We start from the raw sequence: 19,004 nt of genomic DNA on the forward strand, positions 1-19,004 counted from the left end.
TCTTAACTGGGAGAAAAATGAGTGGTACTTAAAAGACAAAAATTTGAACTGGGAAGATGTGAAAAGTGGTGTCCCACAAGGCTCTGTATTGACTCCTTTAATGTTTGCCATATATATAAATGATATGGATGAGGGAGTAAATTGTTACATGAACTTTTTTGCTGGTGCCAAATTATTAAAGAAAAGAACAGAAGAAGATTGCAGATCGCTGCAAGAAGACCTAAACAAAATATGGGAATGGAGTCAGAGAGTGTGAGATGAACTTCAACATTAAAAAATGTAGCATAATGGAATTTGGAAAAAGCAAAAACAGAGTATAGTCAATATAAAATTGGAAACAAAGAAGTCAAAAAAGTCGATTCAGAAAGGGACCTGGGACTAATCATCTCAAGTGACTTGACACCTGATAAACATGTCAATAAATTATTTGGAGAGACTTATAACTTATTAAGATCAACGAAAGTGGCCTTCAACTACATAGATGAGATGGTAAAAAAAAAGTTGTTACACTTACCTATCTCTTCACTTACTAGTATAGCCACCCCTTCTCTCCCTCGTCCCCTCTTCACTCCTGAGATCCTCCCAACTACACTCCCAAATTCACACTCGCCCCTCCCTTTCAATTTAGTTTCACTCAAAGCCAACACATCCATCTTTTCACAAACATACTGCCTATCTCTTCCCTTTTACTCTCATCTATACCACATCCACACACATTAAAAGACCCAAACATTAGGGTACTGGTTGGAAAACTTCTAGACCCTTTTATGCCTTTACTTTTTTTTTGTAGGAATGTCCCCTGTGGGGCTACAGGTAGCAGGATTCCTAGTCCTAACCCCAATCCCGTTTTTTGTCGCCTTTCATGATTCAAGTGGGAAGACTTGGTGGCAGCATTCTATCCCCCACCACAGGATAGGCGAAACAAAGAAATTAATATTCAGAGAAATGGTACAGGACAGTAACAAGGGGTTGGGGGACAGCATAATAGAGGGACAGTCATAGTATAATAAAAGTGTCATCATTTCTCTATGAACAGAGTCTTCCTCTATCACAGACTAAATTATATGTGGCTCTGGTCCGTAGGTGCACCCCATATAGACCCTAAAGTATCAACTGCATGCTACTTTGCCACAATAACATGCAGCCAATACCGCAGACATATTGGCAACATAACACAATTAATCTGGCTACTGCCAGGCAAATCTACTCAGCTGGCAGAAACCCCTCTCATATGTGAACTGTTAGACCTATCTTGGTTAATCCTGCAATATTCAATACATTCTGGCTGTGACCAGGCAATTTTATACAGCAGAGGTAAACAATTCCTTAAGTGAAAGGACTGAGAGAGCATGGCTTTCAGAATAGTGATCAATATTCTAATGGTGATGATGATTTCTGTGGGTGAGTGCAACTCAAGTGTACAGCTTCTGAGATGAGTACAGTTACTAAGCTTATGTCTATAAATGATGATGAAGTAAGTTTACACATGAAGTATATTTTTATCCCTTTAGCATGAAGACCTGCCCTAAGGTGAATAAGATCAAGTGGAGGTAGCGTAAGTAAAATTTGTAAAGGCACTGTCATAGCAAGGTAATGCTGATAAATTCTACCTCTTCAGTGCACGGACCAGGACTAAGCTTAATCAAATCATCTGGCATTCCTCAAATCAAAACTGATAAAGGCATCACAGTAGTGAGGGGTGAAATGTGATGTAGTTTCAATTGTGTATATGAGTATCCCCTGAAGATGGAGTGTCTTTAAGTGGAATCCAGTTTCTGAAAAAGGAATATCTAAAAACATGGGTAATGAGGTAGACAATTTTCAAGAGGGGTTTAAATTTAAATGCACTGAGAGGACTTCAATTTTTCTTTGCAATTCTGGTGAATGAAGACATATTTTCTGAATATCATTTGGAAGACCAGCATATCATGAGCAACTGATTTGAGAATATACTTTTCATTGTTCAACAACAGTCCATCATTCAAAGACCTTGAGTAGCTTGGAGAGCAGTAATACTTGGTGAGAGTACACGCTCACCAAGAGCCCTTAGAACACCAAGACGATACTGTTGAAGTGTACCATGTGTAGCATGTAGGCAACCTTTTTCTAATTGGTAGAGTACGCAGCCAACTGTAGTGATCAAACGTTCATTGTGAGAGACCAATACCACACCACCCCTAAAATCTTTGAGGGCATGAGCTACTGCTTCCACACTTTCAATATCCAGATTGTTGGTTGGTTCATCCATAAGAAGAACATCAGGCGAAGCTAGTGCCAACTGGGCCAGAGCTACCCGTGCCCTCTGACCTCCAGACAGGAAGCAGAGTGGTTCTTCGTGGGTATGACGTGGCAACCCATAACTAACAAGGAGGGCACATGCTGCCTCATAAGAAACCTTAAAGTTTGCCATTAGGTACTCCACAGCACATAGACTGCTTGGAAGCTGTTCACCCGAGTGCTGATCAAACCAACCTATCCTTAACTGTCTGTTTTTCTCTACCTCTCCATCTGTTGGCTGGAGGTCTCCTTTCAACAGCTTCAAAAATGTTGTCTTTCCAACTCCATTGGGGCCTAAAATAGCAATTTTTGACCTCATGCTCACTACCAGATTGCATCTGCTAAACACTGTTCTACCACTTTCATAAGCAAAACATACCTCCTTGGCTTCTAATATGGGAGGATCCAATTCTAGGGGCTGTGGCAGGGCAAATTCAACAACATATTCCTTTGGTTTTCTCAAAGGTTGAAAGATGCAGGGGCTGTCAGTATCATCTGCTGCTGTGAATCTGTCTTTCTGCTGGTTATACTGAGCCAAAAGCAATTTAGCTTCAGCTTTCTGGGCTGACATTCCAGAAGCTTTCAGTTTCTGCAATTTGTGTCTCTGCCCACGCCAGGCCATCATTTGGCCATGATGTTTCTGCTCCATCATGTTCTTAAAGAGTGTATAGTTACCCCGATAATAGTTAAGTTTGGTGTCCTCTAGATGGATGATGTCAGTGCACACATTTTCCAAGAGGGTGTAGTTGTGAGACACGAGCAACAGAGTTGTTTTCCATCCTCGCAAAAAGTTATCCAGCCAAAGAGCAGCATTAAGGTCTAAATGATTAGTTGGCTCATCAAGAAGCAAGACTGTGGGTCGGAGATAGAGAACTCTGGCAAGAGAGGCTCGCATCTTCCAACCTCCACTTAAGGTGCAACTTGGCTGATCCTGTAGGTCTCGTGAGAATCCAAGACCTGCAAGAATCCGTCGGGCATTGGCTTCTGCCTTCTCAGCTTCCATTGCATGAAGCTCTTCATAGATAGAGGAAAGGATCTCCACATCCACATCTCCATCCTCTTTTTCTAGACAGGCCTCTAGTATGTCCCGCTTTCTTTCCAATTCTAATCGCTTAGTGTCTGACTTTAGAAGGATCTCAACAGCTGAATCTTGGTTCCCTTCTACTTCTTGTTTGCAGAAGAGAAGATCTAACCTGGATGGGACATTGAGAGTCCTATTGGCAATGTGGCGCAGGAGGGTCGTCTTACCAGTACCATTATGGCCCACTAATCCATACTTCCTCCCACTTATTAGTACTAGACTGGCACTGTCAAGGAGAACCTTCCCTTTGACAGATACACTAAAATTTTCAACACGAATATCCTCCTTGCAATTCATCAATGACCGCTCTGTTAGGGATAGCATGTCCATGGAGACAGCATGGTTCTCACAATGTAAATCATCCTCGATCTGATGGTCCTGACCACAGTCTGCCATTTTCTTTTGCCGAGATCCACATCCTCTCTTATGACTGGGCTTTTTCTTACGACCCATTTATACATACAATAAACCCTCTCTAAATCAGACTTTCCTCTCCTGGATACTAGCTAAATCAGACAGAGGTCTGATTTATGAGCTTTTTTTTTTTTTTTGGCAAGAATTTGCACCCACACTTGATGTATGTGTCTGTACCTAGTACTTACTGTTAACAATACATGTATATTGTACATAAATGGACTACAATAGTGACAAGTGTAATCTAATTACCTGGATATATACTTTACACTGGTTCAACTACAGGTACTACACATTACTTTATGGTGAGTAATTCATCAATATATTCTATTTCATACATGTGTCTGTCCTAATAAAAAAAAAAAATGTTTTAGTGAGTATGGGGCCAGGGTAATGCACCAATTTGGAATCCCTCAGCTACGTTAAGTTTCAGATAAATTGGTTTAGAGATCACCACAATTAGTCCAATTTAGAGAGGGGATACTGTAAAATACAAATATTATAGGATTACTAACTGAAACATACGAGGTAAAAATACATGTACTTTAGGCCCTAGCTATGATATAAAATTTAAATTTAAGGATAAATTAAATACTAAAGCACACAGTTTGTACTGACTACCTATTATAAAATTATAATACATTATATTCATTGTACACAATACCATGTTCATTATCAATCACTTTATCAAACTAAAATGAAATAAAAACAATATATTGTGCCAATTAGGCTGTAGTTTGAAGCTTTGAATTTTGGCAAAGCATATGATCATATATGCAGCGTAGATGCAAGCAGTATTTTTCTATCTTCAAAGGGACCGTTTCTGAAAAAAAGAATGAGACTGCACATTACCTGCACAGATATTTGCTGCTATTCTTAACTCTTTAACAAGTTGAAAGTAAATCCAAGAGCTGAATAAAATCATCAGGCAGCAACCAGATATCCAAGTTTTAATACCATTTAAAGGATTAATTTGAGATAGGCATCCTCCTTCATTGAGTAAAAGGTACAGTGGTTAACAAAAAGCAAAGTGACTTGTACATTGAAAATAATAAATAAATAATAATTGCAATAATAATACTGAAAATCCTAAGTGAAGTGTTGTTTCTAAATTCCTGCAGTGATGGAATATAGGTGCAAGGTGTTACAGATGTACATATCAACACAGTGAAGACCCCCATAGAAATATGCCCAGCAAACAACTCCTATTATCACATTAGAGCCCAGTACAGTGTTCTCTATGCCCTGTTGTGGGGGGGAAAGAATACTGCCACCAAGCATTCCCACTTGAGTCGTAAGAGGCAACAAAAACAGGATGGAAATTAGGACTGGGCATCCTTCTCCCTCTAGCCCCAAAGGGGACATTCCTAAAAAAGTAAAGGCATAAGAAGGTCTTGGAGTTTTCCAACCAGTAACCTAAGGTTTGGGTCTATTAATGTGCATGGATGTAGTACAGATAAAAGGGAAGAGATTGGCAGTATGTTTGTGAGAAGAAAATTGGATGTGTTGGCATTGAGTGAAACTAAGTTGAGAGGGTGAGTTTGGGAGTGAAACTAAGTTGAGAGTGTGAGTTTGGAAGTGTAGTTGGGAAGTTCTCAGGTGTGAAGAGAGGACGAGGGAGAAAAGGGGTGGCTATACTAGTAAGTGAAGAGATAGGCAAGCATGTAGTGGAGTGGAGGGAGGTTTCTTCAAGGTTAATGTGGATGAAGGTGAAACTGGGAAGGGAGATGTGGGTCTTTGTAAGTGCATATGGGCCTGGTAGTGAAGAGAGTGTGGAGGAAAGGGAGGATTTTTGGATGGATTTAAATGAGTGCATAGAGGGATTAGGGAGAAATGTCAATGTAGTTGTATTGGGAGACCTTAATGCTAAGGTGGGAAATGAACCAATAGACAGAGTGGTTGGAAAGTGTGGAGTTCCAGGAAAAAATTGGAGTAGAGTTAATGGTGATGTGTCTTGAGAGTTGATGATAGCAAATACAGTGTTTAGGAAGAAAGTCAAGCATAAGTACAGATGGGAGAGGGTGGTGGATGGGAGAGGGTGGTGGATGGAATGGTGGCAGATGGAGCATTAATGGATTACACTGTGGTAACCACAAGTACAGTAGGAAGAGTTAAGGATGTACATGTTCTAAGGGGAGAGAGTAGGGGAATAGCAGATCATTTTTTGGTGAAAGGTAAGTTGAGAGTGGAGGATAGATGAAGAAAGAGGAAAAGGACAAAAGGTAGGGAGGTGCTTAGAGTGAACTGCTTAAATGAAAAAGAAAAGGAGAAGTACAAGAAGAAGCTGAGACAGGAGTGAGAGGGATTGAAGGATAAAGTAAAACTAGGAGTGGAGGAGGAATGGGGATGGTTCAAGGAGGGAGTTATAAGGTGTGCAAAGATGGTGTGTGGAACAAGGAGGATGGGAGGAAATAGAAGGAAGGGTAGTGAGTGGTGGGATGAGGAAGCAAAGGTGTAGAAGAAAAGAACCAAGCTTTCACAGATTGGTTACAAAATAGGACAAGGGAATCATATGAGAGGTACAAAGAAAAGAGAAGTAAAGCATAAGATAAAGAAGGCAAAGAGGAGAGCAGATGTGAAATGGGGTACGAGTATGACAGAAAATTTTGAAAGTAATAAAAAGAAGTTCTGGAAAGAAATTAAGAGAGGAAGAGGAGGCAAATCAGGTAGAGAAAAAAGGTAAAAGGTGCAGATGGAGAGATGATAATGGAAGAGAAAGCAGTGAGAGGAAGATGGGCAGAGTATTTTAGGGAGTTGCTAAATGTGAAGGAGGATAGGAAGGGAAAGGTAGTTGCAGTGGAAAGCGTTCAGAAAATGAGCGTGATGAGTGATGAAAATGGAGGAGAAATAAGGAAAGATGAAGTGAAAGCAGCTGTTAAGATGATGAGAGCAGGTAAGGCACCTGGATTGGATGGATGTCATGCAGAATGTCTAAAAAAAGGAGGTACAGTGATGGTGGACTGGCTGGTGAGGTTATTTAATGTTTGCTGGAGAGAGGGTAGAGTGCCGGAGGACTGGAGGAGTGCCTGTAGAGTTCCACTCTACAAGGGAAAAGGGGACAATTGTGAGTGTAGTAGTTTCAGAGGGATCAGCTTCTTAACCACTTCAGTACGGGACTTAAATCTCGCGGGCAGCAGCCAATGCCAGCCGTATGACGTAACGTAATAATATTCGCATCATAAAATATAGTCACCGCTTATATCGATCGTTCTCTCTTTCACCCGCGAATTTTGAAAACCACAGAGAATGGGATTCAGGGCGCATTTGGGAGAATGTAAAAACACAGGGGCGACTACAATAAATATAATCAAGACGCCGATATGGCAGCGTCGCGAATCCACTTGCTCCTCATGACGCCTACGTGTGCGGCACCGTATGGAAGGGGTTAAGTGTAGTTGGAAAAGCTTATGGGAGGCTCTTGATTGAGAGGATTAGAAGAGGAACAGAGGGAGTAATTGGTGAGGAACAGTGTGGATTTAGGACAGGCAGGGGTTGTGTAGATTAGATTTTTGTGGTAAGACAGATATGTGAGAAAGCTATAGGAAAAGGTAAGGATGTTTTTTGAACTTTTATGGATTTGGAAAAGGCTTATGACAGGGTAGACAGGAAGGCACTGTGGAAGGTACTGCAGATATATGGGATAGGAAGAAAGCTGTTAAGAGCAAGCAAGAGTTTTTACAATAGTAGAACATGTGTTAGGATTAGAAATGGAGAGAGTGAGTGGTTTGAGGTAAAGGTGGGACTTTGTCAGGGATGTATATGTTGCCCTGGCTGTTCAATTTATACATGGATGGGGTGGTGCCGGAGGTAAATGCAAGGGTAGTGGGTCAGAGATTGGAGATGGTTAAAGAAAATGGAGAAAAATGGGAGATAAGCCAGCTGTTGTGTGCGGATGACACAGTGCTTGTAGCAGGATCAGAGGAGGGATTCAGGAAGTTGTTGTTGTTGTTGTTGTCGTTCCCTAGACTGTCTGTCCGAGCAGTCCCGTCTCCCCAAGGAATGCCATAGCCGAAACTGGGTTTTCCCACAAATCCTTTATAGAGTGTATGTTGTGTTGTTTGCGTGCATGATTGTGTATAATGCAGTCTTCCATTATGTGTTGTATGGTATGGGGTGAAGTGTTACATCCTGGGCAGCTGTTCACAACGCGGTCATCCAGCCTCTTCTGGTAGCTTAGAAGTGCTGGGTGGTGACCGCACCGCAGTCTGGCCAAGTGGACTCTGTCCTTTCGTGGGAGAGAGGATTCAGAAGGGTGGATATCAGGGGGTCTGGCATGCAGCAGTGTGTTGTCTTTCAGTGTGTTAATGGAGCGGTGAGTGATATGATTATGAATATGTTTCCGGAGGCTGGTATTTGGTGGTTGTGGAGGAAGAGAAGAGAGTATCTGTGCGTGATATAGGTCTTTGGGTGTTGTTTTAATGTTTCTTGGTGTGTGTGGGTGTTCCGCTATGTAGTGTAGCGGGTGTAATGTGTTTGTGGTGGCTGCGGCAAGTGTTTGTGTGCCTCTCATGTCGAGGTGGTCCTCGACTTTGAGGACTTTTGTTTCATGGTGTAAATGGTCTGTAGGTGTTGTATTTGTGCAGCCTGTAATTGTTTTTAGGGCTTTGTTTTGTATGATTTGAAGGGTGATGTGGTGTGTCTCACTGAGATTAGGAGCCCATGCAGGACTCGCATAATTCAACACTGAGTGTATGCATTGTTTGTATATTGTTATATTAGTTTCTTTGTTTTGTCCAAATGTTGTTCCAGTGATTGACTTAAGTGCGTTAAGTCTGGGTGTGCATTTGTTTTTTATGTTTGTGATGTGTTGTTTGAAAGACATGGATGTATCATATGTTACACCAAGAATTTTCGGTGTGTTTGTGTGTGGTATTAGAGTGTTGTTGATGTAGAGATGAGGTATGTATTTGTGTTCTTTTGTCCAGTTGGTGAGAAGTGTTGCTGTAGATTTGGTTGGAGCTATTTTGAGTCTGTTTGTGATGAACCATGTGTTGAGTGTGTCAAGGTATGGCTGGATTATTTCTGCAGCTTTGTCTGTGTTACGATGTGTGTATGTGATTGTTATGTCATTTGCGTAGGAAGAGATTTGTATTTCTGAGGTGTCTGGCGTGGGTGAGTCATGCATGTATAGATTACATAGTGTGGGGGATAGAACTGAGCCCTGTGGTACTCCGTTCTTAATGTTTCTGATGTGTGATGATTGGCCATTATATGACACGTAAGCATTCCTACCTGCCAGATAATTGGCCATCCATCTTTTGGTGTTATTGTGCATGTCTGTGTTATATATTTTATTTGTTAGGTTGTGGCGGGGGATAGCATCAAAAGCTTTACTAATGTCTAATGTTATAAGAAGTGTTCTTTGGTGGGGCCTATCTCAATTGATGCCATCTAAAATTCTTTGTGTGAGGTTTGTCAGAAGAGTGTTTGTGGAGTGTAGTGGCCTAAAACCGTGTTGTGAGTCAGCAAGGGGAATATGTGGTGTGACAAGTTTAAGTATTAGGCGTTCAATGACTTTAGAGGGGGTGCAGAGGAAGTTAGTTACAGAGTTTGGGAAGTTATGCAAAAGAAGGAAGCTGAAGATAAATGTGGATAAAAGGTGATGAGATGTACAAGGGGAGAAAGTGGCAGCAGACTGGAAGTGAGTATTAAGGGAGAGAGACTGGAGGAATCAGATAGTTTTTGATACTTGGGTGCGAATGTGGTGAGAAAGAGAGGAGTGGAGGTAGAGGTAGAATGTAGACTGAGAGAAGCGAGTAAATGCCTTGAAAGATTATAAAATGTATTGAGAAATTTACATTTGGAATGGATGCTAAGAGGAGACTGTATATACCTAGTTGTATTATATGGGAAGGGAGCTATGCTCGTACTGTAGTGACCCATCTTTGTATCTTTCAGCATTATTTTTTCATAAATTCTTGAATAATATTTGCACACACTGTTGCCTCATCAATTTACTCTGTGTGGAAAGCTATTCTTTTTCAGATCTTTTCTATAACTATCCTTTTCAAGTTTCTTTTCATGTCCTTTTGTTTCTCTTGTCCCACTTCAATAAATCATCTCTATCTAGGTCTTCCATTCCTTTCATAACTCTGTAGTTAGTAGATCTCCTCTTTCTCTTCTTTGTTCCAGGTTTTGTAGTTCCAATTTGAACAATCTTTGTTCGTATGTCAATTTAGTGTTGTTGTTTTTGTTGTTGTTGTCGTTCCCTAGGCTGTCTGTCCGAGCAGTCCCGTCTCCCCAGGGAATGCCACAGCCGAAACTGGGTTTTCCCACAAATCCTTTATAGAGTGTATGTTGTGTTGTTTGCATGCATGATTGTGTATAATGCAGTCTTCCATTGTGTGTTGTATGGTATGGGGTGAAGTGTATCCTGGGCAGCTGTTCACATTGCTGTCATCCAGCCTCTTCTGGTAGCTTAGAAGTGCTGGGTGGTGGCCGCACCGCAGTCTGGCCAGGTGGACTCTGTCCTTTTGTGGGAGAGAGGATTCAGAAGGGTGGATATCAGGGGTTCTGGCATGCAGCAGTGTGTTGTCTTTCAGTGTGTTAATGGAGTGGTGAGTGATATGATAATGAATATGTTTCCGGAGGCTGGTATTTGGTGGTTGTGGAGGTAGAGAAGAGAGTATCTGTGTGTGATACAGGTCTTTGGGTGTTGTTTTAATGTTTCTTGGTGTGTGTGGATGTTCTGCTATGTAGTGTAGCGGGTGTGATGTGTTTGTGGTGGCTGCAGCAAGTGTTTGTGTGCCTCTCATGTCGAGGTGGTCCTCGACTTTGAGGACTTTTGTTTCATGGTGTAAATGGTCTGTAGGTGTTGTATTTGTGCAGCCTGTAATTGTTTTTAGGGCTTTGTTTTGTATGATTTGAAGGGTGTTGTGGTGTGTCTCACTGAGATTAGGAGCCCATGCAGGACTCACATAATTCATCACTGAGCATATGCATTATTTGTATATTGTTGTATTAGTTTCTTTGTTTTGTTCAAATGTTGTTCCAGTGATTGACTTAAGTGCGTTAAGTCTAGGTGTGCATTTGTTTTTTATGTTTGTGATGTGTTGTTTGAAAGACATGGATGTATCGTATGTTACACCAAGAATTTTCTGTGTGTTTGTGTGTGGTACTAGAGTGTTGTTGATGTAGAGATGAGGTATGTATTTGTGTTCTTTTGTCCAGTTGGTGAGAAGTGTTGCTGTAGATTTGGTTGGAGCTATTTTGAGTCTGTTTGTGTTGAACCATGTGTTGAGTGTATCAAGGTATGGCTGGATTATTTCTGCAGCTTTGTCTGTGTTACAATGTGTGCATGTGATTGTTATGTCATTTGCGTAGGAAGAGATTTGTATTTCTGAGGTGTCTGGTGTGGGTAAGTTATGCATGTATAGATTAAAGAGCGTGGGGGATAGAACTGAGCCCTGTGGTACTCCATTCTTAATGTTCCTGATGTGCGATGATTGGCCATTATATGACACGTAAGCATTTCTACCTGCCAGATAATTGGCCATCCATCTTTTGGTGTTATTGTGCATGTCTGTGTTATATATTTTATTTGTTAGGTTGTGGCGGGGGATAGCATCAAAAGCTTTACTAATGTCTAATGTTACAAGAAGTGTTCTGTGGTGGGGCCTATCTGAATCGATGCTATCTAAAATTCTTTGTGAGGTTTATCAGAGTGTTTGTGGAGTGTAGTGGCCTAAAACCGTGTTGTGAGTCAGCAAGGGGAATATGTGGTGTGACAAGTTTAAGTATTAGGCATTCAATGACTTTAGAGGGGGTGCAGGGAAGTGTGATTAGGCGGTGTGATGTTGGGATTGTTGGGTCTTTGTTCGGTTTTGGAATGGTGATTATTTTACCATGCTTCCAGATGTCGGGTATAGTGTTGTGTGAATAGCTGTAGTTTGCAATGTTTGTGAGTGCGTGTATACCTTGTGATCCAATGTGTTTTAGGTGGATGTTACTTATGTTATCAGGGCCACAGGCGGATGAGTGCTTGAGATTATGTATTATGTGTTTTGTCTGACTGTCTATGAAGGGTGTATAGTCTGAGTCTGTGGGAAAGTCTTTCTTACGTCGAATAGTGCGTCGGTCGTCTGGGTGAGAAGTGAGATGGCTTGTCTGTGCAAAATTATTTATGAGTGTGTTTGCTTGTTGTCTGTTTGAGGGTAGATTGTCTGTTGTTGTGATTATTGCTGCGTGAGAGCGTGTTGTGTTACTGTTGGATAATGTAATGCTGTTGAGTGTTTTGTACAATTTGCTGGTGTTTGTTTTGTGATCAAGTGTATTGATAAAGTTTTGCCAATTTTGTGTTTTTTGTTCGTGTATTTTATTGGCAATCACAGTGTTTAGTGTTTGTATTTGGTCTGCTATGTTTTGAGGGATAGGTGTGGGGGTATTGTGTTTAAGTGTGTCTCGTTGTCTGATGAGGTCTTGGAATTCTGTTGTGAATTTGGGATTGTGTGATTTTCTGTTGCTTCTAGGGATGTATCTCTTGTCTGTGTTTTGTATGATTGTATTAAAATTGTGCACAGCATTGTTTATGTTTGTGATTGGTGTACTGTTAAGTGTTTCAAAATGTTGTTCTGTCTCTTCAGTAGAAGCATCCCAGTTAGCTCTCTTGTAATTGGTGTATGTGTGTCTGTGGCCAACTGGGGTGCATCTTGTTTTGGTGGTGATGATGATTGGAAGGTGGTCAGAACCAAGGGTTCCGACCACTTTCCATGATGTTGTTGGGGTTAGGCAGGGGGAGCAGGTGATATCAGGAGAGGAAGGAGTGTAGAGGGCTTGGTGTGGGATATGTGTATGATTATGTGTGTTGTTCATGATAGTCAATGAGTCAAACTGAGTCTGTATATCAAGCCCTCTGTCTGTCTCAGGGTTGTCAACATACCAGGCAGACGACTTGGCGTTGAAGTCACCACCCATGATCAGGTTGGGGATTGAGGCTAGTTGGCTAAATTGAGGTCTGAAGGTGTTTGGAACTGTGGGGGATGATTGGGGGGAATGTACATGTTAACTATTGTCAGTGTTGATTTGTTGCCTGTGCGGATTCGAATGGATTGGATTTCTGTAGTGTTATCTGTGGTAGGGAGGAGAATTTTGGTTGTGGCACTTGTGTCCACAAAACAGATGGAGTGGTGGAACAGGGTGATGAGTCCACCACCATTGCCATCGGTCCGGTCTTGTCTGATGGTGGTGTAATTATGAAATGATGGTGTTTTGTGTGAGTGTCTTAGTTTGGTTTCTTGTATAATTGCAATGTGTATGTTGTGTTGTTTAAGAAAGTGTTCGAGTTCATGTTTTTTTCGTGTTAATACCGTCAATGTTGTGTTGTAATATGTTGATGTTGTGTGTTTTGTATGTGTTGTATGTTGCCGTTTGGGGTTGAGGTTGGGGTGTTAATGGGGAAGGTATAGGATCTGGGTTAGAGGGGGGAAAGGAGAGATTGGGGACAAAGGAAGGGGAGTACTAATTGGGGATAAGGGCAAAGGGAAATTGGGAGTGGGTAAGGGTGCTGGCTGTGGTTGGGGAGGTGGGAGTGGGGTTACTGGAGGGCAGGTAGAACATGTCCAAGTGTTTGTGTATTGGTTTGTGTCAGCAAGTGTTGTACAAGTGAGGTGGGCCCAGTTTTTGCACATATTGCACTGAACTGAGCCCTTTGTCTGTCTGCTCGAAGTTATGGGTTTAGAGCATGTTGGGCATGTGTATTTTGTGGTGGGCCCAGGATTGTTCTCTACGTCTCCGGCTAAAAGTAGAAGAGGGGTGATCGCTGGAAAATCACCCCTCGGTGCAGAAAAAACGTAATATTGCATGTTGAGAAAAAGGATTGTGGTACTCCCCAAGGCAGACGTAGCTCCTCTTGGGGATCAGTGCCATCTGCGTAGAGCCGGTGGCCAAGGCTGGTTGCCGCTGTTTGGCCCCCAACTCTTGGGGTTGGGGGGTGGTCCCACGACGTAGACGCTGCGGCTCCAGGACCTTAGAGTGTTGATGCCATCTCTGTTGTTGCTCTTTGTATTCTTTCTAATTTCTTTATATTTTTAGTACTGGGTGTCCATAGTGTCACAGTGTACTCCAATCTTGGTCTTATCAGTGTAACTAATATTTTCTTTACCATTTCCTCATCCAAATAGTCAAAAGCCACTTTCATTGACTTTAGTAAATTGAGGGATTCTCCAACTATTTTGTTGATATGTTTGTCTGGTGACATGTCTTTCCTGATAATTACTCCTAAGTCCCTTTCCAAGCTCACTTTTTTTACTTCCTCTGCACCAATTTTGTATTTCCTCGATATTCCATTTTTACTTTTTCCAAACTCCATTATACATTTCTTGATGTTAAAGTTCACTTTCCGCTTTTGACTCCATTTCCAGACTTTATCTAAGTCTTTCTATAGTGATTCACAATCTTCCTATGTACTTTAGTATTTTTGCATCACCTGCAAAGAAGTTCATATAACATTCCACATCTTCATCCAAGTCATTTATATATATGGCAAACATATAATCAGAGCCAATACCGAACATTGTGGAACACCACTTAACATTACTTCCCAGGTCAAGTATTTGTCTCTAAGTACTACCCTCATTTTTCTCCCAGCCAAGAAATCTTCCATCCATTCCAATAATTAACCTTTAACACCACTTGATTCCATTTTCCTTAATAGCTTTTTGTGTGGTACTTTATCAAGTGCTTTTTGTAGATCTAGAAAAGCACAATCTGCCCATCCATCCCTTGTATTATTTCTATTAGTCTTGAGAAGCAAATCAAGTTTGTGGCACATGATCTTCCTTGTCTAAATCCAAATTGTGTTGGTTTCAGTATATTTTTTTCTTCCAGATATCTAACCCATCTACTTTTGATAGCTTTTTCACATATGGAGGAGTGATTGTGCCGACAGCACTGTATGGGGCAGAGACATGGGACATATGGGAGGAAGAGAGGAGTTTGAATGTATTTACCTAGTTGTATTTTTGGGACGGGAGCTATGCTCGTTAAGACATGTTTTCGTATCTCTCCACATCCATTTTATTCTTGAACTCGTGTATAGTTCTGGCATTCACTGTTTCACTGTTTAGTTTGTTCCAGACATTGATCACTCTGTGCGGGAACTGTTCTTTTTCAGGTCTCTTCTGTAACTGTCCTTCTTTAGCTTCTTATCATGTCCTCCTGTTTCTCTTTTGTCCCATTTCAATAGGTCATCTGTATCGAGAACTTCCATCCCTTTCATACTTCTGAAGATGGTCAACAGGTTGCCTCTTTCCCTTCTCTGCTCCAATATTGACAGCTGTAATTTCTCCAATCTTTGTTCATATGTCAAATTTTATAGTGAGGGTGCAATTTTTGTCGCCGCTCTTTGGATTCTTTCTAATTTCTATGTGTTTTTCTTTGTGCTTGGTGTCTACATTCATATAGCGTATTCTAGTTTCGGTCTTATCAATGTAGTAATTATTTTCTTAACCATCTCTTCATCCATGTAATCAAAGGCCACTTTCATTGATCAAGTTGTAAGTCTCTCCAAATAATTTATTTACATGTTTGTCAGGTGTCAAGTCACTTGAGATGATTACTCCTAGATCCCTCTTTGAGGTTACTTTCTTTACTTCTTTGTTTCTAATTGTATATTTTCCCAAAACTCTTTGCCGCTTCCAAATTCCATTATGCATTTCTTGATGTTTGTTGAAGTTCATCTCATATTTCTAGCTCCATTCCCATACTTTATCCAGGTCATCTTGTAGCGATCTGCAATTTTCTGTTTTCACTCTCTTCAGCAATTTGGCATCGTTGGCAAAAAAAATTATGTAACAATTTACTCCTTTGTCCATATCATTTATGTATATGGCAAACATTAAAGGAGCCAAAACAGAGCCTTGTGGGACGCCACTTTTTACATCTTCCCATTTCGAACTTTTGTCTCTAAGTACCACTCTCATTTTCCTCCCAGTTAAGAGATCCTTCACCCATTCCAATAGTTTGCCTTGAATTCCTCCTATTTTTTCAATTTTACTTATTATTTTTTTTGTGTGGTACCTTGTCAAAAGCTTTCTGCAAATCCAGGAAGGTGCAGTCTACCCATCCATCTCTTTCTTGTATTATCTCAATTTGTCTTGAGTAAAAGCAGATTAGATTTGTGGTGCACAATCTTCCATTTCTAAAACCAAATTGTTTGGGGTTTATTGTTTTATTTTCTTCCAAGTGTTTGGTCCATCTGTTCCTGATAATCTTTTCGCATATTTTTGCTACTGTGCTTGTGAGGGACACCAGTCTAAAGTTTGTAGGATCTTCCCTGTTTCCTCCTTTGTATATTGGTACTATGTTTGCATCTTTCCAATCTTGCGGTATCTTTCCCTCTTTTAATGGTAGTTTAAGTGTAGTTTATCTGCCAGTTCCTCTATACACTCTTTCAATATCCAATTTGCAATTTCATCTGGTCCATGCGACTTTCTGACATCTAGGCTTTTTATTTGGTCTCTTATTTCCCTCTGTGTTATTTTTATTTCCTTCATTATGGGTGAACTTTCTAGATTGTTCATCCTCCTGGGGTTGTGAGCTCTAAATTGTAAAAACAGACCTAAAATGTCTGATCATAACTTCTGCCATCTCTGTGTCGTCTATGTACTCTTTATCTCCTTCACGCAATTTTCCTATATCATGCTTATCCTATAGTTTGTCATTTATATATCTGTAAAAGAGTTTTGGTTGATCCTTTCATATCATATCATATCATATCCCTTTCATATTCTCTTTTTTCTCTCCTGCATATGTTTACATATTCGTTTCTAAGTTTTTTATATGTTTGCCATTTAGATGTGTTTGAGATGAAATGCCTGAGAAGTATGATGGGGATTACTAGGCGGCTGGATAGAGTGAGAAATGAGAAGGTGAGGAGGAGAACGGGGGTGGAAAAGGAGTTGGGAGATAGGGTTGATGAAAGAGTATTGGGATGGTTTGGACATATGGAAAGAATAAGTGAAGAAAGACTAGAATAAGAGGTGTGGAAGGCAGAGGTAGAAGGAATGAACATAAGGCAACCTAGGATGAGATGGATGGATGGATGGGGTAAAAAGAGCATTGGGAAAGAGGGGAATGTTGGTTGAGGAAGGACAGGAGAGGACAGAAGATAGGGGTGAATGGAGAATGGTTGTGTATGGATGATGCTGTGATGCATGAGGTGGAATGGGGATAGGGGGTGAGGGAGTATGTGTGAGAAATAAATTGACACAGCCCAAAGGGATTTCTCCCCCATCTTCTCCTTTTCTGCATGAGGGGATGGAGAGGGGGGTCGCCAATTTAACGATGCGAACTTGCTGTGGATGTGCTGTGTCTTGCGACACTGCTTCTGACCCAGGGCAGTGGACAAGATTCAGGGATGACCCATCATTTAGGAGGTGCCAAGATAAGAGGGAGGAAAGAAGGTGGAGGGGAGTGGAGTACACCCACTCCTCGTTTAATGACCTACTCGGTTAACGACAACTCGGAGTAACGACGGGCTTTATGACAGACCAATATTCGTTTAACGTAAATCTCCCGAAGTTACAACGTCGTGTACGATAATTAAGTTGGCTGAGGCAAATTTGTATGATGTTATAAATGAACTTGTATGGTGGATATTACCTGTGAGGTAAAGTGTTCTGAAGCTTAGGTCTACATTACCATTCTGCAAGCTGCAAAAACTACCTGGGGTACAGTATATACTGGTAGTGGTAAATTTTTAGTTTCGACCATGGGTGCAATATAGCAATAGAAAATTAATTATTAATTTTGTAAATTATAATGTATCAACGTAATATGCAATTTTGTGAGCGGAAATAAAAAAAATGCTAAAACAGATCTCGTAAGTAACGAAGTCATGTCGGACAAATGGTACACCATGTTTGTTATGATAGATGCCGATGTCGAAGAAATGAAAGGATGATAAATTCGTCTAACCTAAACTAAACTAACCTAACCTGTGTTTAATAAATCATTACGTGCAAATTAAATGTCATCCGGCTCGTCCTCGTTGTCGTCGTCGTGAGAGACGTTGGCAGACGACAAGATGGCGTCCCGATCCTATGCTACCGACTTCGTTCATTAGCATATTTTCTTGTAGCAAGGTATTTTTTACTTTCATTTCCGCCCACAAAATTGCATATTACGTTGATACATTTTAATTTACAAAATAATTAATTTTCTATTGCTATATTGCGCCCATGGTCGAAACTAAAAAATACCCCGGTATTCAATATGGAATGTCAGCATACGCGGATTTAGTCATATACGGTAATTTCAGGAACCTAACCACCGTAAATAAACAAATAAAGCTTTAATGTACTGTATAAAAGAGGGAAAATACATGAAAATAAAGATACATGTATTGCTGGACATTGTACATACAGTACATGTACGTACTGTACATGTATACACTCGCTTAACGACCAATTCGGTCAACGACGGCGAGCTGGTCCCAATTGTCGTCGTTAAACGAGGAGTGGTTGTATGTTAGGGATGAAATGGGTAGGAGTGGTTTTTATGCCTTTGTTTTTTGGTTACCTCCCTTATAAGGTGTGTATGTACAGTGTTCTCTGTTGATATTTTATTCTGACTTATGCCAGTTAATTCTATTTAGCTTAAGGGACACCTCTGGGTGCTAAGTTGTTAAGTTTGTGCTACATTATGACAAAAAAAAATTTTCACTTGTCTGATTTTTCACAAGTCCATGCATGTGTATCTCAGTTAGTGTTTCTCAATGGAGCATAATTCAGTTAGTAAAAGAAATGGAAAAAGATACATATACAATAATGCTAAAATTATTCTGACAATATGAATTTGTAATGATAATATCAATTTATTCCCTGTATTCCTGTCATGATGTAATAGTAGATTTACACCATGAAATATAGTTTTGTAATACACAGTACTTTTACCCTTGTGAACAATCTCATGTAATTTTTATGTTACCTTGTATTTCATATCTTGGTTTAGCTACAGAGTGATATAGCCCAAGCTGTGACATACATGAATCTAAATCTAGGTATGACAATTGGAGAATAAGATGATATAACTTAAGCTGGAATCATGCAAGCCTTAAGCAAGGTATAAATAGAAAGTAAGAGCTGAGACCATACTTAAATCTAAATCTAGGCATGACAATTAGAGAATAAGGTGATATAACTTAAGCTGTAATCATACACAGGTACTGTTCCTTTCCTGAATACTACCAATCTATTTGTTGCCCCTGGTCTCTCTTGCAGCACATCCTTAGAAC

At 40.5% G+C, this 19,004-nt stretch overlaps 1 protein-coding gene and 1 pseudogene across 1 annotated transcript in view; both read right to left on the minus strand.

The window, feature by feature from the left end:
• The window catches only part of Prp18 (pre-mRNA processing factor 18), a 67,248-nt gene that overhangs the window by 31,387 nt on the left and 16,857 nt on the right, over window positions 1-19,004 (minus strand). The window lies entirely within an intron of this gene.
• Window positions 1,982-3,754, minus strand: LOC143025773 (ATP-binding cassette sub-family F member 1 pseudogene; annotated as a pseudogene).

Source organism: Oratosquilla oratoria, chromosome 5, assembly GCF_046742065.1.
Source record: "Oratosquilla oratoria isolate Oo_2021 chromosome 5, ASM4674206v1, whole genome shotgun sequence".
Lineage (NCBI taxonomy): Eukaryota > Metazoa > Arthropoda > Malacostraca > Stomatopoda > Squillidae > Oratosquilla > Oratosquilla oratoria.